Source organism: Spermophilus citellus (assembly GCF_964194105.1).
Source record: "Spermophilus citellus genome assembly, contig: SCAFFOLD_259, whole genome shotgun sequence".
Taxonomy (NCBI): domain Eukaryota; kingdom Metazoa; phylum Chordata; class Mammalia; order Rodentia; family Sciuridae; genus Spermophilus; species Spermophilus citellus.
Window position 1 is genome coordinate 213,591 of NW_027673096.1, and position 13,023 is coordinate 226,613.

Sequence of the window (13,023 nt, forward strand, 5' to 3'; positions counted from 1 at the left end):
CCCACTCCACCATCACTCCCATCCCCCATTCCTGGTCTGGTACCTCCTTTTCTGAACTACCAAATCCCACCCCTGACTTGTCATAGCTAGTCTATGGTTCCAGGCTCCCTCCCCTTCAAACTCCTAAAGGTTCCTTGAAGCCCCACCCCAAGATCCCTCTGATTAGGAAAAGGGAAGGTGAATGGAACTGTGAGTGAGGTTGTAAACTGGAGACAGTGGCCTGCTTCATTTTTTAAGGCGGGGACAGGTGGGGGCAGAGAGATGGACATTAGTCTTTGGGCTAAGATCTTGAGATTCTTATCTTTATCCATAAGGGAAGAAATCATTTAATTCAACAGCATATTTTTAACTTTCATTTTGTGCTACCATTCATGCCAGACGCTGGACAAAGCCCTAGCATGGTGTGGGAGTGGATGAAAATCAAAAGACAAGATATCTGGTGCTGGTCCGAAAAAGTCCACAACTCAGTGGGAACCAACTGACAAAACCTATTGTCAGAGAAGAAAGCTAGTAGCTAACATTTCTTGAACGTTTTCTTTATGTCCAGTTGTTATTCTGAAGGTCTTATACATATCAATTCATTTAATCTTCAGAACAATAGTACCTTACAGTAGTAGTAGGTCCTATTCCAATCCTTATTTTAGAGTAAATTGAGGCAGTCACAGGTCCAGTGAGTAATGGAGCTAAGTTTCAAGCCCAAGGAGTAGACTTCTTTTCATCACAACCTATCAACTAACAAGCAATTGTACTTTCTGACAAGAGGAGCAAAATATGATTTAAATCATAATATAGCTGAATTACTGATATGTACAGTTAAGGGTGGGGGGGAAGGCACAAGCTAGCCAACCCAAGGAAGAGTGTCTGCAATGCTCCCATCCTGGGTGGAGCCATTCTCATTTGTCTGTGACCAAGGGCTTGTTACTATAGTCTCTGCTAAGGTTATTCATCAACCTCCAACAATGAACCCATCAGTTGTTTCCCCAAATTAACTGAATCCCCAAATTAACTGTAATCCACCATGTTCATAATGTTAAATAAAGAAAACGATGGAAAAAAGGTGTGCACAAACATTTGTCTACAGGGGCCATGAGAGGTCCCCGTTGGTCCAGTGTACTTCTGCGCTTTCTGGAGAACCAGTGGATCATACAGAGAAACTGTCTATCTGAGTCATTCTTCATTTCTTTTCTACCATGTATTTATTATGTTATAAAATGTATCTAGTAGGCATCTCTAACAACATGTTGAAAACTGAACTCATTTTTCTCTCAAAATCTGCTCCTTTCAGTCTTCCCTATCTCAGAAATAAGAATGACAATTTAATTCCCATTATCCAGGTGCTCAAAGCCCAAAACTTACAAACCATCTTTGATCTCTTTTCTCTCACATTCCAACTCCAGTCCATTAGACAATATTATGTCTTTATTTTTATAATTTTATTGAGATATAGTTGACCTACAATAAATTACACGTTTAAGGTGTACGATTTGATAAGTTTTGACATGAATATACCCATGAGACTATCACCAAAATCAAAAGAGTATTTCATCCTTCTTTGTAATCCCTCCCCTCTCCTTTTCTGGGCTGTCTCCAAACATCTCCTGTCATTATAGATTGTTTTACATTTTCTAGAATTTGATATAAATTATACAGCATTTTATTTATTTATTTTTCTGACTTCCTTCTTTCCAAATAAGCATTTGAAACATGCCCAGAATCTGACCACTCCTCTGCATCTGCTAAGCCAATATACAGGCCAAACCCACATCATAAGTCACCTGAATGATTCCCATAGCCTTCTTCTGTCCTTGCTTCTGCCCTCATTTTCCCCAATATCTATTGTCCTGATGGCAACTAGAGTGATATTCTTAAATATAAATTTGATTGTGTCTCTCTGCTCAAAATCTTCCTATAACTTCCCATTTCCAAATAAAAGGCAATGACTTTAGCCAGGCCTGGTGGTACTCATCTGTAATCCCAGCAGCTCAGGAGGCTGTCAGGAGGATCCTGAGTTCAAAGCCAGCCTCAGAAATGTAGTGAGTCCCTAAGCAACTCAGTGAGACCCTATCTCTAAATAAAATATTTTAAAAAGGACTGTGGGTGTTGCTCAGTGTTTAAGTGCCCCTGGGGATTCAATCTCTGGTATCAGGAAAAAAAGCCATGACTTTATTATGGACTGCCCTGCCTTATTATGGACTGTTCTTATTCAATGTGACTCCCCTCATCCTTTTCTCCCCATTTCCTAACATTCTTCTCTTGTCTGTTAGTTCCATTTAAATACACCAAGCCCACCCCTGCTTCAGAGCATTTACACTTGCAACTTTGCCTCAACCTTAACTCCCCAAATCATCTGACTCGCTAACTGCCCCCTCACTTTATCATGTCTCTGTAACAGTGGCATTTCATGTGATAAAGGCCTTCCCTGGCCATCCTACATAAAATAGAGCCTCTTGCCATGACTATCAAGCCCATTACCCTGCCTTTCTTTCTCTTCAGACTTGCCTTACCACTTCAGACTTCTCTTACCACTTGCCTTACATTTGTTTATCTACTTGACTGCTCTGACCCAACCTCAAACACAATTTCCAACACGAGCAGGAAATTAGTTGTTTTGTTCACTACTGTTACATCAGTGACTAGGGAAATGCCTAGAATGTATGAGAGAGTTAACAAATGATTTGTTGGATAAACTCATGGTTCCAATAATATTATAAATATACTACACTATTAACCTAAACACATATATTAACTATTAAGCCCCCATATATAAATAGTACTGAGAGGAAATAAGCTATGAGAACAAGGCATTTAAGGTCCACCTCTCAGCAGCATGCATCCTCAACTCCAGGAATGTACCCCTGAATGTGTTTGTTGTTGAATAAAAACATACTTGTGTGGAGAGTAGTTGTTTGGTTACATGATACTGGAATATTTAAGTAGATCTTTTAAAACTAGTTTTAATTTTTTTCTTATTTTTCTTATTATAGAATGTGGTATGTTGTAGAATTTTTCTTATTGTAGAATAAATTAATGATAATTCATTGGTGGAAAAATCAGAATAGCAAAATGATCTAATTGCATATTACCTTCTTGATATTTACTTTGACTCATAATCAGATATACTTTTATATGCTTAGTCAGTGCTTCCAGTTACTGAAGAACTAGCTGCTTAGTTTGTAGAGTTTTCAATATTTTGATTTATCAGTGTTAGTTTTTAAACTTATTGCTTAAAGACATATTAACTAGTCTGGTGGATAATGAGAAGAAAATTTCTCAACTGGCCACAATAAGGTAGTGGTAGTTCTTTCTACCAGGATACATACAATTAGTGGATGAATCGGCATTCACTTTTACTCATAGCATTTAAATATGTGGCATTGATGTTTAACATGATGTTTAATATAACGTTATATTAAAAACCTTCAGAAAAGGAACAGGATAGAATGTGGTGGTGATTGTTGGCCTGGAGACAAATAATCTCAAGTGCATTATTCTTTAATACCTCAAAGGGAATTCTTACGGGGTAAGGGTTGAGTAATTGTTAAAGGTAAATGTGACCAGTTTGGGTGGCAGGGACATAAAATTCTAAGATATGAAGTGTTCCTAATGTCAGAGTACAATCTAAATGAGACAAGAAAAACATATCTGAAACAAATAATTGGCAGCATAACAACATATACCATTGGAAATTTGTGAAGGCACTTGCCTAGGAGCATTCAGTAGGCCTAATGCTGCTGTTACCAGGAAGAACCTCATCTATTGTAAATGATGTACCAGAGAATAGTGTTAAACATTTATGGAAGACTAAATCTCTCCAAGAGGGGCAACAGATTTACCCTCGCATATGAAACATTGGAAAAAAAGTGGACAAAATACAAACAACAGTTCTCAGATATTAGATAATAAGCAGCATAAGAGTGACCTCTAAGATAAAGTTAAGCATGAGAGATGAGTGCTAGGATTATCCCAATTTACTCCCTGGAAAGAATTTTTCAGGCCACATCCAGAGAAGGGAAACTCAAATAGAAAATCTCCTGAGTTGAAGAGATGGATTTTAAAATCTAAAGAGACCGACACAGCTAGAAGTCCCAGAGCAGAATAAAGGAGAGAGTAGAGAACTGCAGAGGGAGAGAGAGTGTGTACATGCACTAGCTCTCTAGACATCTATGGAGGGTTCCCCTGAAGTCTGTGGCTATGTAACAATGGGCACACATGTAAGGCCAGAGAAAGAACTTTCAGAAAGGAACAGAATGGAAGGTGGTGGTGATTGTTGGCATGGAGATCAATTTTTGTAATCACCAGTTAGAATGGAAAATCTATAATAAAAGGGCATCAAGAAACATAGTCAGTAAAAGGGAAAAATTAGCCCAAGATTGAAGGTAACCCCTGTCTAGCAGAATCTTAAAAAGATAAAAATGTTTCCAAGATAGTTCAGAGAAAAAGCTGTACACAGCTCAAGAATATTTAAAAGAATACAAAATATGTTTCCAAGATAGTTCAGCAAAAAAGCTGTACACAGCTCAAGAATATTTAAAAGAATACAAAATATCCAGTATTCAACAAGGTAAATTCACAATGTTTGGAATCCAATAAAAATGTATGAGGCATGCAAAGAGGTAGGAAAATATAACCCATGTTGAAAAGAAAATTAATAGAAATGATCATTAATTGCACTGTGATAGAGTTATTATACAAGGACATTAATACAGTTGTATACCATATGTTCAAGATGCTATGGAAAAGCATAAGCATGTAAAGGAGAAAAAAAGAAGACATAAAAATGTCTGAATTAGATAAAACAGATAGAATTGGATAAAATCAGAAAAAACAATGGCTAAGGTGAAAATTACACTGAATGAGATTAACAGCAGATTCGACATTGAAGAAGTCAATATCAGCAAACTGAATATGCAGTGATAAAGACTCCAAAATCAAACATGGAGAAAGAGACTTAACTGAACAAAGCATCAGTATGCACAGCTTCAAACAGTCCAATATATATGTTATGGTAGTTCCTAAAAGAGGTGGGAAAAACACATTTGAAGAAATAATAAATAAAAATGTTCTATATCTGATGAACACTCAGATTCAAAAATCTCAATGAATAAGAAAAATGATAAAGATGACACAAATATACACTGAATGCTTAAAACCAGTGCTAAGAAAAAAATTGAAAAGCATCTACAGAAAAGAGATACCATTATGTACAAAGGAGTGAAAGTAAAATGTCAAAATTCATTCAAGAACCATGCAAACCAGAAAACAGTACATCAACATTTTCAAGTTCTGAAAGAAAAAAACACTGACATCCTAGAATTGCATTCCAAATGAAAATATATTTCAAAATGATGTAGTCTTTAATGCAAAAGAATTAAGTTAAACCCTACCCCACATAAAAATCACCTCAAAATGGACCACAGACATAAATGTAAGAACTCAAAATGGACAACACATATATATGTAAGAACCAAAACTAAATGTAAGAAAGGTAAATATTGGAGTAGACAATGACTTTGTAGTTAAGACACCAAAGGCCCAAGCACCAAAAGAAAAAAATAATAAAGTAATGAACTTCATAAAATTTAAAACTTTTAAAGGCTACCATCGAAGAAAGTGAAAACACAATCATAGAAGAAAATATTTACAATTCATGTAGTTAGAATATAACTACCTAGAATATACAAGCAATTCTTATTGTTCAATATGAAAAGACAAATGGCAAGAAATTAGAATAGACATTTCTCCAAAGAAAATATGCAAAAGCAAATAAGCAAATGAAAGGATACCCAGCACCATTAGGGAAATGTACAACCTCAGTGAGATACTACTTCACATCTATTAAGATGGTTATAATCAAAAAGATAATAATAAGTTGGCAAGGATGTGGATCAATGGGAGCCCTCACACACTACTGGTAGGAATAGACTACAGACCTAAATGTAGCAGCTAAACCTATACAACTTCTGGAAGAAAATATAAAAAGCTGCTTGGCAGAGACTTTTAAAACTAACTAGCTCTCTCTGCCTCATGCTCTCTTTTTTCTCTCTCTCATCTCAGAAATAAATCAGACTTAAAAACTTTGTCTCATGCTGGGCGTGGTGGTGCATACCTGTAATACCAGTGGCTCAAGAGGCTGAGGCAGGGGGATGGCAAGTTCAAAGCCAGCCTCAGCAAAAGTGAGGCACTAAGCAACTCAGTGAGACCCTGTCTCTAAATAAAATACTAAATAGGTCTGGGGATGTGGCTCAGTGGTGGTATGACCCTGAGTTCAATCCCCAGTACCAAAAACAACAACAAACTTTGTCTATTCTATATTCATTGTTACGGAAGTGGAAAGGTAAGCTGACAGACTAGGACAAAGTATTGGCAAAACATATATCTCTCAAGAGAATGATATCTAGGATATACAAATGATTCTTACAACTTATTAATAAGAAAAATCACCCAATTTGAAAAGATGGGCAGAAGATTTTTTTTCTTCACCAAAGTAGATACAAATATGGTGAATGTGCACATGAAAGGATATCCAACATAAGTTGAAATGTAAATCAAAATTGCAATGTTATTACACATACAGTAGGATGGAAAAAATTTAAGACTCATAACAAATGTTGACAAAGATGAAGACTATGGTATCTCTCTTAGAACTGCAGACTATAACATGTAGTATAAACAATGGCACAAACTGTTAGAAAACTGTTTGGCAGTTGCTTTAAAAATTAAATCACATCTGTCGAGATATTTACTCCAGAGAAATAAAAGCATACATCCACACTGAGACTTGTGCACAACTATTCATGGTGGTTTTATTTGTAATGATCAAAAAATCCCAATGTTGGACTGTGGGAACATGTCTGTCTTACATGCCTCAGAACCCTTATACTCATATTAACCATACAGTAGGCATTTGATTACTAACTATTACATGAATGTAGAGATTGATTTTTTTACTGTTAATAGAGCTTCTCTTTTATTAAATATAACAGACAAAAGAAAATCACGTATAGCACAATGAATTATCACAAAGTAAACATATCCACTGAACACTAACCCAGGTCAAGAAATTGGACATCAAATGCACCTTCATGAGCCCTTTCTCATTGCTCCCCTCATTATTCCCTCCACTCCCCCAGAGTTAGGCACTATTTTAACTTCTAATAACAAGGATTAGTTTTGCCTGTTTTGTTACTTTATACAGTGTAATCATACACATGTGTTCTTTGGTATGTGGCTTTTTTAGCCACATTTTTATAAGATTTTATAAGTATTTTTATAAGATTTATCCAAGTTGTTGAATGTGAATGTACTTCTTATTTTCATTGCTTAATAATTTTCCACTGTATAAATATAACCTGGTTTACTTAAAAAAATCCCCAATGTATATCAATAGGAAAATAGATAATAAATTTTGGAAACATACTTAGCAAGAATAAAGAACTATTGATAATAGCAAAAACAGGGAGATTCTGAATGAAATAAACTAGACAAAAAGTAATATGCATTGAAAATTCTTTTTTTTTTTTTTGTACTCCCTAGTACAAATATCCAGGGGTGCTCTACTGCTGAGCTACATACATCCCCAGCCCTTTTTATTTTATTTATTCATTTATTATTAATTTTTTTTTTTTTTTTGCTATCAGAGATGGAACTCTTGGGAACTCAACCACTGAGCCAGATCCCCAGGCCTCTTTTGTATTTTATTTAGAGATAGGTCCCACTGAGTTACTCAGGGCCTCGTTAAGTTGCTAAGGTTGGCTTTGAAATCCCAATTCTCCTGTTTCACCATTCTGAGCCGCTGGGATTACAGGTGTGTGCCAACATGCCCAGTTTAGTTTTTATTTTGAAACAGAGTCTGGCTTAGTTCCCCAAGTTTACCTCAAACTTGCGATCCTCCAGCCTCAGCCTCCTGAATATCTGGGATTACAGATTCTGCCACCACCTTCCAGCAGATTCAGTTATATTTAAAGGTAGAAAGTTATAAACCAGGTGAATCCTAGTAAAGGTCTTAGTAAAAAAGTAATAAAAATAAAAGCACTATGCTTGGTCACAATATGGTAAGGCAGAAAATGACAACAAATTGATCAGAACAGTATCATTTCTCAATGGATTTCAAAGGGTCTCCTTCCTTCTTTCCTCCCTCCCTCCCTTCCTGAGTTTTGGCATGTGTGTGTGTGTGTGTGTGTGTGTGTGTGTGTGTGTGTGTGTGTACATCATCTTCTGTGCCAGTGTAAGAGGTTTAGGCAATGGATCAACCTTTACACCTGTGCCGAAGGACCCCAAGCTTGGATCTATCTCCAAGGGTGGAGGTGACTCTAGATCCTCATTATAATCCCGAGAGTGGGAACTCCTAAAAAATAACAGGTCTTTCTTGGTAACACCAGTTTCCTCCTTGGTAAAAGTTAGTGTAGTGGGAGGGTGGCAAGGGCCCTACCCTGCCACAAAATAAATGCTAAAACGTTATTTTGGTACAAATTGTAAACACTAAAGAGTTAAACGTAAGAGATGAGTCTTGGGATTTGAGCTAGACCTGGATAAGTACATAGGATTCAGATTCTAAAAAGAGAATAAAAGGCAAGTGAATTAAACAGCATAAGAAAGACTCAGCAGAAAGAAGTATGTTTAAAGGACAGTAAAGACATCTCATTTTGCTAAGAGGAAAGGATTCTATGAAGGATGACATATTTGTGTGCTTAGGTCAGATTATGAATTTCCTTGAAAATCAAGCATAAGGATTTAGACTTAATAGAATAAAAATGCATAAAATATTAGACTTTAAGTAAAGGGATCATATAACTTAAGTGGAATTTAAACAAGTATCTTGTCCTTAAATCCAGGGAAGATGGAGGTTTAGGCTGGGCATGACCAGTAGGGCTGAGGCACTCCCCACAATTAAAAAGTCATGTCGAAGTGTACTATACTAATGGAAGTGAGTCATATACAAGGCAAGGTCTTCTGCCAGCATCTACTGTTTGTCTAGCCCTGACAAATATTATTCCACTTTCAACTGTACAAAGAAAGAAACTCAAACATCTGAAATTGCCACTAATATATGGCATGTATATGAGTTCCTGTTTCTGGTTCTGCCTAATTTACCTTGGAATTCTTTTCATGGAGGTCAAACATTTGGTGTGTTGAAATAAACGCAGAACAGATATTGGGGACTTGTGGCCTGCACATCTCAATTTCCACAGTGCACTGTTGGGCTTCATCCATTTAGTTTTCAGAAATATAAATTACTTCCTTACCAGAACAACAGCAGAAGTAAGGAATATAGCCAAAAGGATTGTAGTAAGAGTCAGAAGTCTAATTGTGTGACTATAGGCAAATCATTAACTTTTCTGAGTCTCAGATATTTCATCTATACAAATATGGGTCAAAGTTAAAATTTTATAATTCATTTTTAAAGAAGAAATAGAGATAATATATGAAAGATTGTCCATTTATGTGGTTTAAATAATTAAACAGCAAAATCCTGGCGGTTACAGCCAATATAGACAATTGACAAAGCAACAAAAGTCTTGGCAATAAATGCTTTCATCACTAAGGAGACATTTTTAGATAGTTCCTACTCTGGAAACTGTTCTCTTCTCATTGAAACAAAGTAAGGCTGATAACATCCTCCCAAAGTGTGCTTGGAAGATCACAAGCACCTCTTGGAGGAGACACGGAGAGTGGAGGAGAAAATATGTTCTTCGGGATAACATATAGTCTACCAGAGCATACACTGAAGCAAAGCAAACCCTCCTGAATCTTCAGCATTTTAACTGATGCATGCAGTATAAAATTAGAAACAGGACCATAAACACTATTATGAAGACTATACTCAGTGGGGGACACTGAACAAACATATATGGGAAAGTAAGTTCTCTGCAATTAGTATGAAAGCTCAGTCTTACCCATATCCACATGAAATTTGAAATGGTTTGGAATACATAAGAGGATCAGTGAATGACATCAAACCCAAATGATGAAATAGAGAATCTGAACATGATCTTTCTCTTATTTCTCACTGATCCCTTAGAACCACCAATAGAAATATAATATTAACTCTACATGTAAATTAAATTTTCTAGAAGTCATATTTTAAAAAATAAGACAGATGAGCTTCATTTAATAATACATTTTACATAATTCAATATATTCAAAATGTCATCCTTTTAACTTGTAATCAAAATAAAAATATAACTGTTATTTTACATTCTTCATAATACGTCTTTGATATCTGACTTATGGCACATATCAGTTCAAACTGGGCACATTTAAAGACAGTCACAGCATAAGAAAGTAGGGATTGTAAATTAATACTAGGCCATATCATATACTTGCACTTATTTTAAAGAAAAGCCAAGTTTAATAGTATGTTTTAGGTTTTAAAATATTTTTAGCCAACCTCTCTTGGTACTTACGCAGAAGTGAGAAAAGATGATTGAAGGTATCTCAACATCCCTCTTTTTTTTCACTCAGAGGTTAAGATTTCTGTTGCAATAGCTAGGGATTGCATTGTCATTTCAGATGAATCTCAAGTCTGTAATCAAAAAGTGTAAGTCATCATTAGGTTCCTACACTTGTCATTCTTTTATTATTTTTCATTGTTATCTTAAATATATTTACTTCTTGACAAACATAAAGAAATAAAGAATTATATTTAAATGGATAATAAAACAATTTGACTGCATAAAATCCCTTTTCATTTTAGGTAGACCTACTGGTACAAACAAGTCACCTGGGTGGTCTATTTTTCTTTGGTAACAGGGATTGAACTCAAGGGCTCTAGACCACTGAGTCACATCTCCAGCCCTATTTTGTATTTTATTTAGAGATAAGGTCTCACTGAATTGTTTAGGGCCTTACTTTTGCTGAGGCTGGCTTTGAACTCACGATCCTCCTGCCTCAGCCTCCAGAGCCACTGGGATTACAGGCATGCAGCACTGCACCCAGCACCTGCTCTGTTCTCTTACTTAACTGAAACTGTGTTTTCCTTGGTAGATTACTTCTTTGCACCAGGGTTTCTTGATAGAACTCTATTGGTACTTTGGTTTGGACTATTCCTACTAGCTGAAGGTTATATACTATCTATGGGCCTGGCCAAAAAAAGTTAGTAGTTTCCTCAGTCATGGTGAAACAACAACAAAATGCCCCCAGGCATTTCTAAACTTCTCTCGATAAGACTAGTATCACTCTCCCAGTTTGAGAGTCACTGCTTGAAACATTAGTTAAACTCTGATAATTTAACAAAGCAACTTTAGTTGTAAGTATCCTATATTTTGTAGTTTGCAAGTATTCTGTATTTTGTAATTTCTCTTATCAGCTAAAAACAAAGGATTATAAAATCAACATTTAAGGCCGGGCTTCATGATGCACACTGTAATCCCAGTGGCTCTGGAGGCTGAGGCAGGAGGATCTTGAGTTCAAAGTCACCCTCAGCAATTTAGCAAGGCCTTAAGTAATTTATGGATTTCCTATCTCAAAATAAAAAAAAAAATGTTAAAAAAGGGCTGGTGATGTGGATCAGTGGTTAAGCACCTAGATTCAATCCCCTGTGCCCATCCTCCACAAATCAACATTTTAAAAACCAGAATCACTAAAACATCAAAGAAACTCAAAGGCCCTTGTAAACACAACTGACTTTGCTTCAAAGGTTTTTTGCTTTTTGTTTTCCACTTCAAGTTAACACTACCTTTAAAAAAAATCACATTTTTGAATTTCTTTTTTCTGACCTCTAAGAGGTATCTTACATTTTTCTACTTCCCTTTCCAAGACTATTTCCTCTTTTGCACTGTGTAATCTTGAATTTAAATCAGAATTAGTTGCATTGATTTTTCCCTTGTGTTAATAGTCAAATTATGATACAATTTGAATTATTGAAATGCATATGGAGGGGTTTTTTTTCTTATTTTTAATGAAAACTCATGTTTTTAAAATTAGCACCTAGGGGACTATAGGTGGAGACTTAATATGTAGAGTCATCAGCATGATAATTGTAATTAAATAAACACAAATCAGTTCATGATAGCTGATTTCATTTACTATTATAATCAGCTTTCTCCACTATAAAACAGCACAATTAGTCCTAAATTGACATTCACTAATTGTATATTAGAGTTTCAAGGAAAACAATGAAGAGTTAGTGACTATCATAATGATTGAGATGTGTTTTGACATCAGTAATTATTATTATTTTTAAGAGGGGGGTCTTGCTATGTTGCCTAACCTGATCTCCAACTCCTGGACTCAAGCAATCCTCCTGGCTTGGCCTTCTGAGTAGTTAGGACTACAAGTCACCAAACCAGCCCAGTAATTATTGTTTAGTAGATCTCTTTTTGGACACTAAAATCACTACTAATATGATTGTATATGTTTGAAATTGGTTTTATGAGCAACATACAGATTTGATGCAATTCCCATCAAAATACCCACGAATTGGTGTGAATATACTTTGTATACAACGAGAGATATGAAAAATTGTGCTCTATATATGTAATATGAATTGTAATGCATTCTGTTGTCATATATAAATTTAAAATAATAATAATAATAATAATAATAATAATAATAATAATAATAAATGTCATTTTTCCAGACCTAGAGAAAACAGTCCTGAAATCCATTTGGAAGAATAAAATATTCAGAATAGCCAAAACAATTCTAAGTCAATAAGCAAGCTGGAGGCATCATCACAATACCTGACTTCAAATTATACTACAAAGCTATTGAAATAACCACTGCATGGCTCTGTCATAAAACCAGATACATAGACCAATGGGAAAGAAGAGAAGACACAGAAAAAGATCCAACACAATTAACAGTCATCTGATTCTTGACAAAGATGCCAAAAACATATTGGGAGAAAAGACAGGCTTTAAACAAATGGTGCCAGGAAAATTGGTTATCCATATGTAGACAAATATGACTAGACCCTGTACAAACTTGAAAGAGATCAAAAGCCCAGGAATTAGACCAGAAACTATGCAAATCCTTGGAAGAAAATATAGGTTTGAGACTCCAGCATATAGGTACAGGCAATGA